General features: G+C 45.2%; 1 long non-coding RNA gene and 1 pseudogene across 2 annotated transcripts; both read left to right on the top strand.

The window, feature by feature from the left end:
- Window positions 1-241: 241 nt before the first annotated feature.
- On the top strand, window positions 242-11191 carry LOC113011058 (alpha-amylase-like; annotated as a pseudogene). Its single transcript, XR_013903443.1, has 9 exons — window positions 242-416; window positions 1049-1195; window positions 1505-1702; window positions 4988-5218; window positions 5671-5804; window positions 9948-10169; window positions 10256-10377; window positions 10511-10636; window positions 10987-11191. The product of XR_013903443.1 is annotated as an alpha-amylase-like (transcript).
- A 946-nt stretch (window positions 11192-12137) lies between these two features.
- On the top strand, window positions 12138-13111 carry LOC113011059 (uncharacterized). The gene is made up of 2 exons (XR_003270441.2): window positions 12138-12855; window positions 12934-13111. It is a non-coding gene; the product is annotated as an uncharacterized LOC113011059 (long non-coding RNA).
- The last annotated feature ends 5773 nt before the right edge of the window (window positions 13112-18884 follow it).

Here is an 18884-nt window from a genome sequence, read left to right on the forward strand (position 1 = left end):
AAATGGACAGATATTATGTGCGCCTTGTGTTTGCCTTTCTATTCTTGCCTCAAGGATTAACCCACCCCACCCCCTTTTTTCCTTGCTTTAAAATATGCAGGAAAGTGTGATAAAAACGCACCTGTTTGATTTTCACATTGATATATGACAGTCTTTCATTGGCCTAGAAAAGGAAAAGGCCAGTATAAATACTTTAAATGCACTTTGGCTAAGTGTGACGGTTTTTTGTTTTCTGATCGATCGAAGGCATGAAGTTGTTCATCCTGGTGGCTTTGTTCGGGCTTGGCCTTGCCCAGCACAACCCCCAATTTAAGAATGGAAGGACTGCCATCGTCCACCTGTTTGAATGGCGTTGGGCTGACATTGCTCGAGAGTGTGAACGCTTCTTGGGTCCCAAAGGCTTTGGCGGAGTTCAGGTATATATAGCTATATATCACATGTAGCTTCTAGATAGGTAGGACAATCCTTTCTGTCTTCCTGCATTCTTTTACTACTTGAAAACAATGTGAATGAATGAATGAAACAATGAATGCATTAATGCATTATCACACTGATTACACAATACAGCCTACCTTTTGAGGTGTTGGAAGTTCAGCGCGAACACTTCACGGAACTTGTATTTTCCGTTCTCAGTATTATATCTAAAATTCTATTTTCACACACTTTACTCAATTCAGTTTTTCCTCACAACTGTTGACACATTATGTCTTTAGAAAAGTATTGATTGACAAAAATAAATAAATTTGTATCATTAGACACAGATTTGGTGCTTCCACACCAGTTTCAATAGCATGGCCAGGTTTATAATTTTAAACTTTAGAAAGCTTTTCCAGGTCATGATTTTGCCACAAGAAAAATCAAAACCAATTTTTGTGATAAACTTTGTGCTGACCATCAACAGTAGAATCAGATTAACCTATTTAACACAAGCCTCCACCTACATAATTCTATTTAATACAATTATAACATGGTTTTTGTTTCTTGTGGGGTTTGTTTGTTTGTTTGTTTGTTTGTTTGTTTGTTTGTTTGTTTTTTCTATGCTCCACAGATCTCTCCTCCAAATGAACACATTGTGTTGGGCATTCCCTGGAGGCCCTGGTATCAAAGATATCAGCCAGTCAGCTACAACCTCTGCTCAAGATCTGGCAGTGAGGCAGAACTAAAAGACATGATCACCCGATGCAACAAAGTTGGGGTAAACTAAATTACAGCTGTCATTTGATGATAAGCATTGCAGACTTCAGGTTTCTTAATTTTACAGAATTGTGGTCATCTGCAACCACTTGCATAACAAAAAGTTATTACCAGTTTTTGTTATGACACTTTTTGGAACATTATAGAAACAGTACCTGGCAGTTTAGGTGATACAATAAATATCAACAATTTAACAAATGTATTTTATTTGAACCTAACATGTAAAAAAAAAATCACTGAAAATGATGAGGTTTAGAAACAGAATTTGATTTTGTGCACTGCACCCTCAACAATATATATATCACAAAAGGTTAACATCTATGTGGATGCTGTCATCAACCACATGTGTGGATCTGGTGGTGGAACAGGGACCCATTCTTCATGTGGAAGCTGGTTTGACGCTAGCAATGAAGACTTCCCCAGTGTCCCGTATTCCTACTTGGACTTCAATGACTATAAATGCAAGACTGGGAGTGGTGAAATTGAGAACTATGGTGATATATATCAGGTAAGAAATGTCACTCAACAAAACAAAATGTTTTTGCTTCTGACAGCACTGGCAAGAGCTTACTTACTATCTTATTATAATACATAAAATCTCTGCCTTTCTCTTGTCTATCACTGGTTTTATACCATATTGCAATAGCTTTAAATATTTTTTTCTTATGTTGTTAAGATATGACATCCACAGTGTATATTTTGTGGTCACTTATCATGCCCATGTATGTCTATATTCTCGTTCTATTACAGCATCATTCATCAATTTTGACTTCATCTTTTATTTGTCTGTTACCAAATATTCCAATTTTTGTTTGGCTATAACTTTCCCAAAATATATCACCAATTTCTTTTAATCTAACATTTTCCTTCTATTCAGAAACCACCTCTTTTCCCAAATATAAATTCATTTAATCAAAAACAAAACAAATAATACTAACAGTTTAGGTCCTATCACTGAATCCTGTACTACCATATAAGAAACCTTTCATAAATCAGAGATCTCCTTATTTCTTTGTAGGTACTTATCATTAATGTAAATATTTTTATCCCCCTAATACGGAGATGGACCCCAGAAAAGGAGGATGCTCTGAGAGACTGCTATGACACCACAGACTGGGATGTGCTCCTGAGCTCACATGGTGAGGACATAGAGGGGGCGACACACTTTTGTGTGGACACAGTCGCCCCTGCTAAGACGGTACGGTGTTATCCTAATAACAAACCGTGGGTAACACAGGAAGTCAAAGCTGTCCTCAACATGAAGAAGAAGGCTTTCAGGAGCAAAGTGAAGGAGGAGATGAAAGCAGCACAGCGGGAGGTGAAACGCTGCCTGAGGGAAGCAAAGGACACCTACAGGAGGAAGGTGGAGCAGAAGTTGGAGAGGAACAATATGAGGGAGGTCTGGAATGGTGTGAAAACCATCACAGGCCACAACACCAAGAAAAGCACAGTGGGGGGGACTGTGGAGAAGGCAAACAAACTCAACAACTTCTTCAACAGGTTTGACCAGCCCACAACCCCCCCCCTCACCCTCACCTTCACTACAGAGTCCTCTCCCCACTCTCCTACCTCCCTCGCTTCCCCCCTTCCTGACACCATGACACCCCCCTCCTCCAATCCCTCTCTCAGCAGCAAGACATCTCCCCCCCTCCCCTCCTCCCAAACATCTCCCAGTGTCACAGTGGATCAGGTCAGGAGACAACTGAGGAAGCTTCGCCCCAGAAAGGCAGCAGGCCCAGACAAGGTGTGTCCTAGGATGCTAAAGGCATGTGCTGCTGAACTTGGGGAGCCGCTACAACGAGTCTTCAACCTCAGTCTGTGACTGGGGAGAGTGCCCGCCCTATGGAAGACATCCTGCATCGTCCCGGTCCCCAAAAGGAACCGGCCCAATGAGCTGAATGACTTCCGACCGGTGGCACTGACGTCACATCTTATGAAGACTCTAGAGCGGCTCTTCCTCAACCTCCTCCGACCACAGGTACAACATGCCCAGGAGCCACTACAGTTTGCATACAAGGCGGGTGTCGGAGTGGAGGATGCCATCCTGTACCTCCTACACAGAGCCCACTCACACCTGGATGGGGGAAAAGGCACGGTCAGGATCCTGTTTCTTGACTTTTCCAGTGCCTTTAATACCATCCGGCCCTGTATGCTTCAGGAAAAACTGAACAGGATGGAGGTGGACCCCTGCCTGGTGGCTTGGATCTCCGACTACCTCACCGACAGACCACAGTACGTCAGGCTGAAGGACATCACGTCTGACACTGTGGTCAGCAGCACAGGAGCACCACAGGGAACTGTGCTGTCCCCTCTTCTCTTCACCCTGTACACCTCTGACTTCTGCTACAACTCTGAATTATGCCATATTCAGAAGTTTGCAGATGACACGGCCATCATGGGGTGTATCTGGGATGATCAGGAAGAGGAGTACAGAAGTCTGGTGAGGAACTTTGTCGCATGGAGTCACACAAACCACCTGCAACTCAACACCTCAAAGACTAAGGAACTGGTTGTGGACTTCGGGAGGTCCAGAGAAGGTCCACTGCCGGTTCAGATAGAGGGGGAGGAGGTGGAGGTGGTCAACAAGTACAAGTACCTCGGTCTGTGGGTGGACAATAAACTGGACTGGTCATGCAACACAGAGCACCTGTATAAAAAAGCCCAAAGCCGACTGTACTTCCTCAGGAGGCTGAGGTCTTTTAACATCTGCAGGAAGCTCCTGAGGATGTTTTACCAGTCGGTGGTTGCTGGAGTACTTTTCTATGCTGTGGTGTGCTGGGGGAGCAGCACAGCAAAGAAGGACTCATCCAGGCTGGAGAAACTGATCAGGAAGGCTAGCTCTGTGGTCGGCATGAAGCTGGACACTCTGGTGACAGTGGCAGAGAAAAGGACATTAAAGAAACTGCTGGACATTATGAACAATGCTGGGCATCCTCTGCACACGGCCATAAACAACCAGAAGAGTCTGTTCAGTGACAGGTTGCTTCTCCCCAAGACAAGAACTAACAGACTTAAAAACTCCTTTGTCCCACACGCCATCAAACTGTTTAACTCCTCTCTGGAGGGGAGAGGGAGGGGAAACAGGAGGACAAAGGAGGGGGGAACAACTAAGCTGTAGTGCCTCTTCACCTCACTGTACAATACCTTGTGCAATACTTTTTGTAAATAGTCAACAGTGCAATAGACTCAATACTTGAAATGTGCAATTCACTTGTATTTTTATTTTTTTATTCCTATTTATTCTATTTATCCCCTTTGTATATTTTATTTATATTTGTCTCTGTATTTATATATGTGTGTGTATGTGTGTGTGTGCATATATATATATATAACATTCTGTAACTGTAACTTCTGTCGGTGCTGTGCTTTTTTGGAAATCGAATTTCCCAGAGGAACCCACCCGAGGGATTAATAAAGTTCTATCTTATCTTATCTTATCACAGTCTACTATAATCAACCACGGCATATAACATGTTGTTCGTTGCTTTTCATGTTTCTCCTTCAACTTATCTAACTGCTGCTGAAATGGATCTTTTTTACTCTGAAGCCATACTCATAGTCTCTCAGTAATTTGTATTCCTTTTACTTTTTTTTTTATCAAATTATCAACCTAATTATACATAGATTCCATGCAGTCCAGTGTCAACAATTTTATTCTTCAGCTTTTCAACAGTATTTCATTTTCATTAGCACCTTGAAATAGAAAGCAGTGCAAATTTGTGTGGATAATATCTCCATGCATACTATAGTTGCTTCTTAGCTCCACAATCTGAATAAATATTGACTGTTCTAGGTACGTGACTGCCGTCTGGTGGGTATGCTGGATCTTGCCCTGGAGAAAGACTATGTTAGGGGCAAAGTGGCCAAGTACACGAACAAGCTGATTAACATGGGTGTGGCTGGATTCAGAGTGGATGGCTGCAAACACATGTGGCCTGGTGATCTGAGCGTTGTCTATGGTCGTCTGAACAACCTTAACACCCAGTGGTTCCCCGGTGGCTCCAGACCTTTCATCTATCAGGAGGTGAGTTTTTCTGGACAAACTGTATCTAGGGCAGCCATCAGACAGGATGGCAAACATTCTTGCAAAATACATGAACATTACTATTTAGCAAGAAAAAGAAAAATAGTTAATAGTATAAAATGTTCAAGCTTGTTTTCTTTGTATTATTGTAGGGTCGTTACCTAACAATATAAAATGTCTTGAGGTAACTGTTGTTTCGATTTGGTGCTGTATAAATATAATTCAATTGAACTGAGATGAACTGAAAAGTAAGCTGCAGTTACAGATGCACACTATAAATATCATGTCTTTCTTTCCTACTAAAAGCTGAACAGCATATGCATGTTACTTCATGCTACAAATAGTGTAGAGATTTCATTTATTTACACCGTTGCTAGTTAAAAACTTTAAATGATATGAATTTTGAACTGAATCAGATTTCTATGGTATACATTTTCCTCTTTTCCCTCTAGGTTATTGATCTGGGCGGTGAGCCTATAACAGCTAATGAGTATGTCCGCCTTGGAAGAGTGACTGAGTTTAAATATGGTGCCAAACTGGGAAACATATTTAGAAAGTGGAACAATGAGAAGCTTTGTTATACCAAGTGTTACGTTTCGGTGTTGTCGGTGTGTTGTTTTTGGCGTGACTGTTATGTGTTTCCTGTTTTACTTTGAAGGTCTGTTGTTATCTTAGTGTGTTTAGTTTACATTTTCCCTGTCTCGTCAGTTCTAATTTGCCCCAGCTGTGTTTCCCTCCTGTGGTCCATTCCCTGATTGCCCCTTCTATGTATTTAAGCCTTGTGTTTCAGTGTGTCATGGTCGCGATCTTCCCCCCGTTGTAAATAGTTTGACGTCTTGTTGTAAATAGTTGTAAATAAATAGTTTGTTGTAAATACTTTCGTTTTGGGATTTTGGTGGTGAGCTTTAGTGGGGTTTTTTTTTGTGTGTTTTTCTTTCTTTATTTTTACTTTTTTTCGTGTCGCACTCCGGTTGCCTAGGCCGGGGTGTAACATATGGGGGCTCGTCCAATCGCTGGAGGGTCCGAGGGCCGCTTCAGCCTCCGTCTGTCTTCGCTGGAGGGCCCGGGGACCGCTTCAGCCGTCCGCCGTCGCTGGAGGGTCCGAGGGAGGGACCGCTTCAGCCGTCTGTCTTCGCTGGAGGGTCCGAGGGCCGGTCCAGCCTTCATCCGCCTTCGCTGGAGGGTCCGAGGGACCGCTCCAGCCTTCGTTTGTCTTCGCTGGAGGATCCGAGGGACCGCTCCGGCCTTCTGCAGCTGGTGGGCTGCGTGTCCGTGTGTGCAGCTGGTGGGCTGCTCATCCGCCTTCGCTGGAGCGTCCGAGGGACCGCTCCAGCCTTCATCCGCCTTCGCTGGAGGGTCCGTGGGACCGCTCCAGCCTTCGTCGTCTGCTGGAGGGTCGGTGGGACCGCTCCAGCCTTCATCAGCTTCGTCCGTCTTCGCTGGAGGGTCCGTTGGAGGGACCGCTTCAGCCTTCGTTTGTCTTCGCTGGAGGGTCCGAGGCACCGCTCCAGCCTTCGTCTGCCTTCGCTGGAGGGTCCGAGGGACCGCTCCAGCCTTCATTCGCCTTCGCTGGAGGGTCCGAGGGACCGCTCCAGTCTTCATCTGCCTTCGCTGGAGGGTCCGAGGGACCGCTCCAGCCTTCGTCGTCTGCTGGAGGGTCAGTGGGACCGCTCCAGCCTTCATCAGCTTCGTCCGTCTTCGCTGGAGGGTCCGAGGCACCGCTTCAGTCTTCGTTTGTCTTCGCTGGAGGGTCCGAGGCACCGCTCCAGCCTTCGTCTGCCTTCGCTGGAGGGTCCGTGGGACCGCTCCAGACTTCATCCGTCTTCGCTGGAGGGTCCGGGGGACCGCTCCAGCCTTCGTCGTCTGCTGGAGGGTCCGTGGGACCGCTCCAGCCTCCACCAGCCTTCGTCCGCTTTTGATCAAACATTTCACTTGGGGTTACATGTTTGATTTTTGGGTGGGGGGAACTGTTACGTTTCGGTGTTGTCGGTGTGTTGTTTTTGGCGTGACTGTTATGTGTTTCCTGTTTTACTTTGAAGGTCTGTTGTTATCTTAGTGTGTTTAGTTTACATTTTCCCTGTCTCGTCAGTTCTAATTTGCCCCAGCTGTGTTTCCCTCCTGTGGTCCATTCCCTGATTGCCCCTTCTATGTATTTAAGCCTTGTGTTTCAGTGTGTCATGGTCGCGATCTTCCCCCCGTTGTAAATAGTTTGACGTCTTGTTGTAAATAGTTGTAAATAAATAGTTTGTTGTAAATACTTTCGTTTTGGGATTTTGGTGGTGAGCTTTAGTGGGGGGTTTTTTTGTGTGTTTTTCTTTCTTTATTTTTACTTTTTTTCGTGTCGCACTCCGGTTGCCTAGGCCGGGGTGTAACACAAGTATGTGTCGTTTTCCCCTCATGACACTAAATGAAGTATTACACATGTGTATGTATATATATATATATATATATATATATATATATATATATATATATATATATATATATATATATATATATATATATATATATATATATATATATATATATATATATATATATATATATATATATATATATATATATATATATATATATATATATATATATATATATTAGGAGTGCAACAATACTCATATCGATATTGAACCGTTCGATACAGTGCTTTCGGTTCAGTACGCATATGTATCGAACAATACAACATTTTTAATTTATTTTATCAACTTTCCTTCTGACGATGCTGTCTGTGTTGAGCGCTCAGTGGATCTGGGCTCGACAGTGCAGCCTAGGCGGAGTAGTCGAACGCAGATTCACTGAGCGCAGGGCAAGCTAGCGAGACAGAAGTTAAGCTCTCCTTGCAACATGGCAAATTGAACCTCCCCCACCCTCATTCAGATCTGGCCTTTGGAACTATTTTGGTTTTCATGTGACGCATGACCCTGAAGGTAAGGTAAGTGCGTCATGACTACTCCGCCTAGGCTCGACAGTGCAGCCTAGGCAGAGTAGTCGAATGCAGATTCACTGAGCGCTCAACACAGACAGCATCGTCAGAAGGAAGAGTGCAGGGCAAGCTAGCGAGACAGAAGTTAAGCTCTCCTTGCAACATGGACTTCCCCCACCCTCATTCAGATCTGGCGTTTGGAATTATTTTGGTTTTCATGTGACGTATGACCCTGAAGGTAAGCGAGTCATGGACTAAAGTAAAACAGTATGTTGGATGTGCCATGCAATGCTCAATTACATGGGTGGGAACTAGTGTGTTAGCGCAGTTAGCTCGTTAACGTGTTGGCCGTCTAGCCCCATGCACGGGGCGATCGGCGGTAGCTCGTTAACGGAGATTTGCCGCGTTGTGGCTTTAAGGTCATTTCAACGAGATTAACCTGAAAGCACTAGTGGGAACACAACGAATATGACTGCACATTTACGCCGACATCATCGTAGTGCAAAGACAAGTGGAAGCAGAAAAAAAAAACAAGCAAGCATGCTACTAACTTTAGCCGAGTCATTTAGACAGCTGTTAGCACATGATTCTCCTTATATGTTTAATATGCTGCTGAGAATATAGCCCAGAAGAAGCGGATAGTATAGCTTTTATTTTGGAAAGAGACATTTCTCTGTAATAAACTCTCTTTTCCAAAGATGAGTGATTCCTCAATCAGATACAGGGCTCGCAATATCACTAGCCCGACGTCCCGGGGCTAGCGATTTTTTCAGTCGGGCTACCAAAATCTATCTCTGCCCTGCCCGTTGGGCTATTGTAGGAAGGAAAAATATATGTCAATGCTTTTGCATTCTTTCAGAAATGTAGCTGGGTAATTATGTCATTGGCATCGGTGAGCCACTGTCAATATGTGACATATTGAAATCGCGTTTGAATTTGCGCTTGTTTTTTTGCTTTCACTTTGCAATCGCGCGAACTGTGTATAGAGAGCGACAGCACTGATCTGTGAGTGAGGATAATTTGCGCACCAATTCCTCTGACTTCGTCTTATTAATTGTTAGCTTACTATGCAAACATGACAAGTGAAATCTCCCGCAGCAAGCCTAAACATGTGAGAGGTTGATCGCGCAGAGAACAGCTGAGCTTATGTGAGTGCGTGTGTAAAAGCAGCAGGATATATATTTGACTACGATGACCTGGATGACTGAGAACCTTCACAGACAGATATATATTTTAGTTCTGCTGAGCCAAATAAGACAGGTCAGGGTGAAGAAGTGACAGCCAAAGAAAAGCTTACCACAAAACGGAGAAGTTATGACAAATCAGACTATAAGGCAAAAAGAAAGTGCAGCTTTATGGTTTCATGGACAAAATAATTTCTGTGGCTGCAATATGACGAGCTAAATAACCAGGGCTGCACATAAGTGGTCCGCAGGTGCGCATTCGCTGTCAAAATAAAAAACACGCACAAGGGTTAGGGTTAAATTTAAAAACTGTACTTTTGAGTTAAAATATATATTTATAATTTTAATAAATGACAAATTAAAAAGGCATGAACATTTTTTTTTGTATCGAAAAAATATCGAACCGTGACACCAAAGTATCGAACCGAACAGAACCGTGAATTTTCTGTATTGTTGCACCCCTAATATATATATATATATATATATATATATATATATATATATATATATATATGTGTGTGTGTGTGTGTGTGTGTGTGTATGTGTGTTTCATTTTTTACATTTATTTTGCTGTAAATTTGCTGTAATAATGAAATCAATTTCTAATTTGTTTTGATATATTTAGGAACTGGGGAGAAGGATGGTTTCATGGCTAACGGTAATGCTGTCGTTTTCACTGACAATCATGATAATCAGAGAGGTAGTGGTGCTGGCGGTGCATCCATCCTTACCTTCTGGGACCCCAGGCTCTACAAGATGGCTGTTGGTTTCATGCTTGCCCACCCTTACGGTGTAACTAGGGTCAATGTCTAGCTATCGGTGGGACCGCAAATTTGTAAATGGAAAAGTATGTTCACTCTTAATGGAAAAAAATGCAATGCTTAGTATGTATCAGACCGTTTTTTGTTGAATATATCCATCCATGTGGCACAGGATCAGAATTACTGGATTGGACCCCCCAGCAATGGTGATGGATCAACCAAGCCTGTTCTTATCAATCCTGATCAGACCTGTGGGAATGGATGGGTTTGTGAGCATAGATGGCGTCAGATCACGTAAGTCACTCAGAAATTAAGAGAAAGCAAGCATCTGACATCATGCAAAACAAAATCCAGTTCTTCTTTGTCATCTGGACTATAACAATCTATAGGCATCACATGATAACATTTTGTCCTGTCTTCTTTCTAGTAACATGGTCATTTTCCGTAATGTGGTCAATGGACAGCCTCACTCAAACTGGTGGGACAACCAGGGCAACCAGGTTGCCTTTGGGCGTGGTAATCGTGGTTTCATCGTTTTTAACAATGAGGACTGGTAAGGATGTTTTTCTCCAAAGACTTTGTGTGTGACTGTTTCCTAAAACTGTACAGTTTCACAAAAAAGCAGACTATTTGAGAGCACATCAAAATATAGCTAATATGAACATCATTCACCAATAACATTTACAATTTTGACATTAAATGTATTCCAGAACTACAAAAAAGCTTCCTTTTTTTTTTGTAGTTCTGGAAAGAGCAGTATCAGTTGTGTACAGGAAATTACACTATTAATACAGAAAATTACACTAAATTTAATTTTTGGTGTTACTCCCAACCAAGCATTACAGTTTAATTGTGGCACTGTTGTGGCTTTAAAATTAAGCTGGCCTTTATTTTCCATTTCAGGGACCTGAATGTCACCCTGAACACAGGCATGTCTGGTGGCACCTACTGTGATGTAATTTCTGGTCAAAAGGAAGGAAGCAAATGTACTGGGAAGCAGGTTACTGTTGGTAGTGATGGCCGTGCCCACTTTTCGATCAGTAACAAAGATGAGAACCCCTTCATTGCTATACATGCTGATTCTAAACTTTAAATCCATAATAAAATAAATGCATCTTTCAAATAAATATTTCAAATTCAAATAAAGCATACTGTTGAAAGAGAAGAGTTTTTTTTGTCATTTTTAACATATTTATTTAAATGAAATAAGCACACACAACAGTTTGAATACATTATCAAATACTGGAAAAACTTATGTGTGACCAAGTTTGCATAATATATAACGTGGCATTGTGTATTTGAATGTACATCGAGTAATGAAGCTCGACACAGCTGCATTCACTGACAAATTATCTGACTGATAAATAAACTAGAGAGAAACTAGGGCCTCCTTCTGATACGACATGCCCAGTACACTTCACCCAGGAGGTGCTGAGGTGGCATACGAATCAGTGCCCCCCCCCCCCAAAAAAAAAACAAGATAAAAAAAACAACCCAGTGGAACACCAAACAGAACAGAACGATACAGACACAGGATAGTATGGGGCGCCATTTGTAAAGTGAAACATGCTGAAATTAACGACAACATTTTTCCACATTTAGCTCAAAACCTTACGAAAACATGTTTTTTCGAGTCATTTTTTTTTCACATTTAGTAAAATATTTGTAACTTTTCATATTTAAAACACAATTTTAAATGTTAAATCTAAATGTTAAATATTAAATCTAAATTTTAAATATTAAATCTAAATGTTAAATCTAAGTATTATATTTAAATCTAAATCTAAATGTTAAATCTAAGTGTTACAGGAAACAAAATATAAATTTATTGTATGGATCAACGGAAATACCAAAATAAAAGCTTTACGAAAACCTCCGGTAGTGATGTGCGATACCACTGATTTCCTTTCCGATCCGACACCAAGTAAAATTCAGGGTGGTATTGATGATACTGATCCGATACCGATACTTGGTACAAAAACTTATTTTATTTATTGTATCTTTTATTGTATCTCAAATTATAGCATCATAATAATTACTGACATCAGATTAGGGCTGCCACAAACGATTATTTTGATAGTCGACTAGTCACCGATTATTTATGCGATTAGTCGACTAATCAGATCATCATCCACTGGACGTAAAACTACAGCTTATTGCACCAGCAGCATCTGCTCTTATATAACTATCATTAGCTTACAGCTTTAAGCTTTTAAGGTGCTAACTAAAAATAAAGACAAGATGATAGTTTATTCAATTTTAATGAAATTTGCAGATTGTTTCGGTGAAGTTTAATAAACTCCTTGCTATCTAAAATATAACAGGACAACGGAGTATATTCTCCAGCATCTCACACTTCTGATAATCATCTGTCTGCTTGACGTTTATTCAGCTGTGTAAAAACTATAACTTTAATCTCAGACAAACCGATTTACTCAGGAACAAATAAAATACAAAAAAAAAAAAGCCAAACAACTGTCACGGACCCGGTTCCGGGGACTCGGGGTTCGTGAACAGTGTGGACCTTTATTGTTATTAGTGTATTGGATGTATGTTTGCTGCACTGTGTTCTTGTGTTCAATGCTGGTGTGTGTATGTGTGTGAGGCTGGAGGATGAAGGACAGCCACCTGCAGGCCTGATGGGTGTGGCCCTGCCAGCTGCTGGTCACGCCTAGCTTACCACACACCTGCTTCTGATCAGGATCGTCGGGGGAGCTACTTAACAGAGCGATGGAGCTTCCTCCGGCGCAGGATCGTTGAGTTAGACTCCATGTCAGTGTTTGTAGTGCTGGTCAGTGTATGCCTGCTGGAGTTGGTGCCATAACGGCTGTGTCTGTGTTTTTTCCTCAGGAGAGTGGAACACAGGACTGCAAGACACACGGGGTGTGTGAAGGCACAGGGGCAGAGAGCACGGGATACCAGCACTTGGGAGAAGACACGTCACGGGAGTCGAGGGAGCACTTTTGGAGATTCAATGTGTGGTGTACATTTACCTCACTGTAAATAAACCCACTGTTCATTTCATTAAGTCCAGCGTTTGGGTCCTTTCTCCAACATCCCCCACGGTCTGCCCCCCAGACCGTGACAGAACGATCCTGCCATTATGGGCCCAGCGGACTCAAGGACCGTCTCACAGGAGGAATTGCTCGCCCAGCTCTGGAAATACTGTCGGAGCATTATCCAGGCGGCAGATCCACATCAGAGACACTTACAGGTCATATTTTTTGATTCCTTCTTATCATCAATCACCTCATCTGTGAGCTTTTTGGACATTAAGAGACTAATTTCGATTATAACCACGCTGAGGGAAAGTTCCTGTTTTGAGCTGTTTGGTTTGGGCTGTCCGGGCGAGGAGGATATGGCAACCTCCCTGGGAGCCCTTGCTGCCTATTTCTTTTTTCATAGGCTGATAGCCTCCCCGCCGTCGCTTGCAGCTCGCTTGTTGGACCCTCCATTGCGGGGGAAACGTTTCACACGCCCTCTGCACCTCACCCCATCTCCACTCACCTCTGCGGCACCTGCTGAGTCAGCAGACCAAGGACCGGCAGCTCAAAATCACACAGCTGCTCTCCTGTCCGGCCGGCTGGTGGAACCTCAGCCTGATACGCTGGCCCCGGCATCGTTACAGAAGCGACGCTTGCGCCGCCGGCGTGCCTCACCGCAGTCAGACTCTAAAACTTTCCAACAGCCGGCTGTGGTGAGTCATATGGACAATTCTTCGTCACTCACCTCTACCGTTTACTCTGGGGCTATGTTTATACGGCCAGCGGCCCAGCTGGTCGCCGTACCACAGCCAATCGCCCAGCTAGTAAGTCGGCCGTCACCTGCTGAATCATTCCCCGCGACATCTACCTCGCTGCCTACCGTTTCATCCCGTTCACCATCTACACCACCCGCTGCTTCACCATCTGCAGCTGTAACACCGTCGTCATCTCATCCGCATGCAGTCACCCCTCAGCCATCTTCTCCACCAGCGGCAGCCTCCATTCCACTACCCACTCCAGCAGCCCTGTCCGGAGGGGGCGACCTCACACGCGTCCAACGCCTGATGGACTGGGTAACTCACACCACCAACGCAAGGGCAAGAGTGGTGGGGTTAAATGCCATCGAGGCAATCCTGGATGGAAGTCCCTACCTCGGCCAGCTTAAGGAAGTTTCCGCCTTCCTTCGCACCCTGCATGAAGCCCGGGGGGTAGTGCAAGCTCGGGAAACTCCAGACTTTGTCCAGCAGCAGCGGCTCGGCGAGCGGGAGCTCAGCATGCCCGAGCAGGAGCTCAGCGAGCGGGAGGAGCCCGCGTCGCCAGCTGTGGAGCTCGGCGAGCCGGAGCAGCTCGGCGAGCCGGAGCAGCTCGGCGAGCTAATGCCGGAGGAGCTCAGCGAGCCGGAGGAGCACTGTGAGCCGGAGGAGCTCAGCGGGCTAATGCCGGAGGAGCTCAGCGAGCCGGAGGAGCACTGTGAGCCGGAGGAGCTCAGCGGGCTAATGCTGGAGGAGCTCAGCGAGCTATTGCCGGAGGAGCTCGGCGAGCCGGAGGAGCACTGTGAGCCGGAGCAGCCCAGCGAGCCACCCACTGAGAAGCCCGCACCGCTGCTGGCGGACCTCAACGAGCCGGAGGGACCGGCGTTGCCAGCAGAGGAGCTCAGCGAGCTTGGTGAGCCCGCGCTGCCACCGGAGGAGCTCGGAGGTCCGGAGGGATCCGCTGAGCCAGAGCTGGAGGTCTGCGTGCCGGAGGGGCCGCCACGTCCTGCAGCCCGGCCGCCACGTCCTGCAGCCCGGCCGCCACGTCGGGAATCGTGGGTGGTGCTGAGGCGGGAGCAGCAACGCCGCCGCCACCGGACCCGTGGCCGCCCGCCGGAGCAGCAACGCCACCGCCACCGGACCCGTGGCCGCCCGCCGGAGCAGCAACGCCGCCACCACCGGACCCGTGGCCGCCCGCCGGAGCTGCAACGCCGTTGCCACCGGATCCGTGGCAGGCCGCCTGAAGCGTTCTGCTTCCATCACGGGGTTAGAGGTAGGCCACCTGAACTTTTTTGCCGCCACTGCCTAACCCGCAGCGGGTCCCGCTTGTTTTGCCGTCCTGCAGATCGGCCGCCAGAACTGTTTGCTGCCACTGGACCGGGGGATTGGACTGTTGACCTGTGTTTTTCTTTTGTTGCTTTGTGGTGGCTGTTTAGCGGAGTGGTTTTGGGGCCCTCCGTCCTGGACCCCCCGCCACCCGCCCTGGGTTTGTTGTTCTGTGGTTTTGTTTTGGGGTCGTCGGGAGTCGACCCTTAGAGGGGGGGTACTGTCACGGACCCGGTTCCGGGGACTCGGGGTTCGTGAACAGTGTGGACCTTTATTGTTATTAGTGTATTGGATGTATGTTTGCTGCACTGTGTTCTTGTGTTCAATGCTGGTGTGTGTATGTGTGTGAGGCTGGAGGATGAAGGACAGCCACCTGCAGGCCTGATGGGTGTGGCCCTGCCAGCTGCTGGTCACGCCTAGCTTACCACACACCTGCTTCTGATCAGGATCGTCGGGGGAGCTACTTAACAGAGCGATGGAGCTTCCTCCGGCGCAGGATCGTTGAGTTAGACTCCATGTCAGTGTTTGTAGTGCTGGTCAGTGTATGCCTGCTGGAGTTGGTGCCATAACGGCTGTGTCTGTGTTTTTTCCTCAGGAGAGTGGAACACAGGACTGCAAGACACACGGGGTGTGTGAAGGCACAGGGGCAGAGAGCACGGGATACCAGCACTTGGGAGAAGACACGTCACGTGAGTCGAGGGAGCACTTTTGGAGATTCAATGTGTGGTGTACATTTACCTCACTGTAAATAAACCCACTGTTCATTTCATTAAGTCCAGCGTTTGGGTCCTTTCTCCAACATCCCCCACGGTCTGCCCCCCAGACCGTGACAACAACAACATTTTTAATTTATCTAAGTGACTCATATATTTAACCTGAGTAGCGAAAGACGGCGGTGGGTTTGAAAACAATTTGCCGGGAGTCCGGTGTTCTCACCGCGCTAGTGACCTAGCCCCCGGCTAGCTATCGAGCTAGTGGGTAACAGACGTCTCCGAAAACGTCGGAGCGCTATGTGGTGTCCTGATAAACTGAGCCGATATTTGAGGTTTACACAGCTACATTCTCGCCTGAAAATATGTTAAACGTTTATTTTGTGACCCAGAAAGAATAATAAGAGTAATATTAAAACTAACTAGCTGCCGCCATTGTTGGAAACTAAGCTGAGCTATGAATTCTGGGACGGAGCTACTACTTCTTCTTCGGGGTTTAACGGCAGCTGGCATCCTTGTACATGCAGTGCTGCCATCTTCTGTTTCAGTCCGTTATTACACTCTTAAATCCTGCTACTTATTCCTGCGTCTTTTGGGATCTTACAAAGCTTCAAACGACGCGTCGACTATTAAATCAGTCGTCGACGATTTTGATAGTCGACGTAATCGTGACTAGTCGACAAATCGTGGCAGCCCTACATCAGATTACTTGTTCTTATCACTTAATAATGCAGAATTCATCATATAGAAATAAATAACTGAAGTTGTGCGCTATTTGAACACCTTGCTGAGCTGCAGCACTAAAGGGTCTGTCTCACCCTAGCAGCACCTATCCCTGTCCACTCCTCCTTTTCAGTTCGCCTCAATATACGCTTGTCATATTCTGTGATATGATTTACTCTGAGGTTTTTGATGAGGTTAGTGGAGCTGCCACAACAATCTCACCTTCTTGCCACATGTATTGCAAACCACTCTTCGGCTGTTTGTGGAGGTAAAATACGTCCGCACATGACTCCTGTCACTACCCGATCTGTACCGGAAACCCGATCGGTACCCCGCATGCGCAAATCTTACGTCACTTCCTCTCTTTGCCAACATTGCGACATTCAATATATTTGACTGATACGGTTAGCGCCCGGTTAGCTCCTAGCATTTCTCAACAGCTCTGCCTCCTTTTCGACTGCCCGGGACATTTAAACAATGGATAATCCGTATACAAAGAAATTCATGCTTTTCTACTCAACAGAGAGCGTCCCCCGATTGAGCAACAGCGCCGTAAAATAAGAAGAATGGCGCCTAATTACAGAGTTAATAATGCAGACTTTGTAATATCTCACGTGTAGATTCATCAGCCAGATGAAGTGTTTACTGACAATTGACAGTGATAGCGCACATCATCATCACTATTCCAACAATCCTCTCCTCACAGACAAGCATAAACACACTCGACTATCGCTAAATCGAATTTAACACACGTTTGTAATGACTCTAATTCAGTTTACAATAGGGTTTATTCGCTCGGTCAGCAGGTGGCGGTATCCTCGTACACTGGGGAGTACACTGCCATTAAACGAACAGAAGAAGAAAAAAAAACATCTGCACATGCGCGGTACGGATCGGGTAGACCCGATTTGTACGGTCAGACTTTACACATGCGCAGTAAGGATCGGAGAGTCCTGATCTGTAACTTTCTTTTTATTTTTCGTTTTTGTCTACATTGTACTGAAATGCTTCATTATTGCAAACATTTTAAGATATACTTGTTAAATTTCAAATTCAAATTTTTATTTGTCACGTACACAGTCATACACAGTACGATATGTAGTGAAATGCTTGGACAACTGCTCGTGACCTAAAGAAAACAAAAAAAGGAAAAGGCTATGAATAAGATAGGAAATAAATATGAAAAATTAAAAAGGGTAAATTTAACTAGGAAGGAATAAAATATAAATTAAGGTTAAAAATGAAATAACTGTACAACACAAATTAGAATGAAGGGTAAATTTAACTGGGAAGAATAAGACAAAATATATAAATTAAAGTTGAAAATAAAATAACTGTACAACAAAATACACAATATAGAACTATATAAGAATGTATGAAGAAATCTAAATATAAATAAATATATACACAATAACAGCAGCTGTACAAGTATTAACCGGAAATGAAGAATATAGTGACCAGTGTTGTGCAAAACCAAAGTCCAGAAAGTCCAGTGTGTGTGTAAGAACTGTATATGTGGGTCAGTACTGTGTGGTGGTGTGATTGAGAGACCGTATCGCCTGCGGGAAGAAGCTCCTCCTCAGTCTCTCTGTGTTGGTCTTCAGGGAGCGGAATCGCTTTCCTGACCTCAGCAGAGAGAACAGTCTGTTGTTGGGATGGCTGAGGTCCTTCACGATCTTCCTGGCCTTGGTCCAGCACCGTCTGCTGTAGATTGAGTGCAGGTCAGGGAGCTCGGAGCGGATGGTGCGCTCAGCTGACCGCACAACCCTCTCTAGAGCTCGTCTGTCCTGCATGGTGCTGTTCCCGAACCAGGTTAAGATGTTTCCCGCCAGGATGCTCTCTATGGTGCACGAGTAAAAGTTCCTGAGCACCTTGGAGGGCAGTTGGAAGTCTCTCAAGCGTCTGAGGTGGTAGAGACGCTGTCGGGCCTTTTTCACCACAGTGTTGATGTGACAGGACCATGACAGGTCCTGCGTGATGTGAACTCCGAGGTATTTGAAGCTGTCCACTCTCTCCACTGGGCACTCGTTGATGACGGGGGTCTGGTAGTTCCTCTCCTGCTTAGTGCTGAAGTCCACTATCAGCTCCTTTGTCTTACTGACGTTTAGAAGGAGGTTGTTCCTCTGGCACCAGTTCTCCAGATTCCTAATCTCCTTCAGGTAGGCCGTCTCGTTGTTATCAGAGATCAGGCCCACCACGACGGTGTCGTCAGCAAACTTGATGATGGTGGTGGAGCTGGTAGTGGCCACACAGTCATATGTGTACAAAGAGTACAGCAGGGGGCTCAGAACACACCCCTGGGGGGC

Source organism: Astatotilapia calliptera, chromosome 18 (assembly GCF_964374335.1).
Source record: "Astatotilapia calliptera chromosome 18, fAstCal68.1, whole genome shotgun sequence".
In the NCBI taxonomy this organism is placed as follows: domain Eukaryota; kingdom Metazoa; phylum Chordata; class Actinopteri; order Cichliformes; family Cichlidae; genus Astatotilapia; species Astatotilapia calliptera.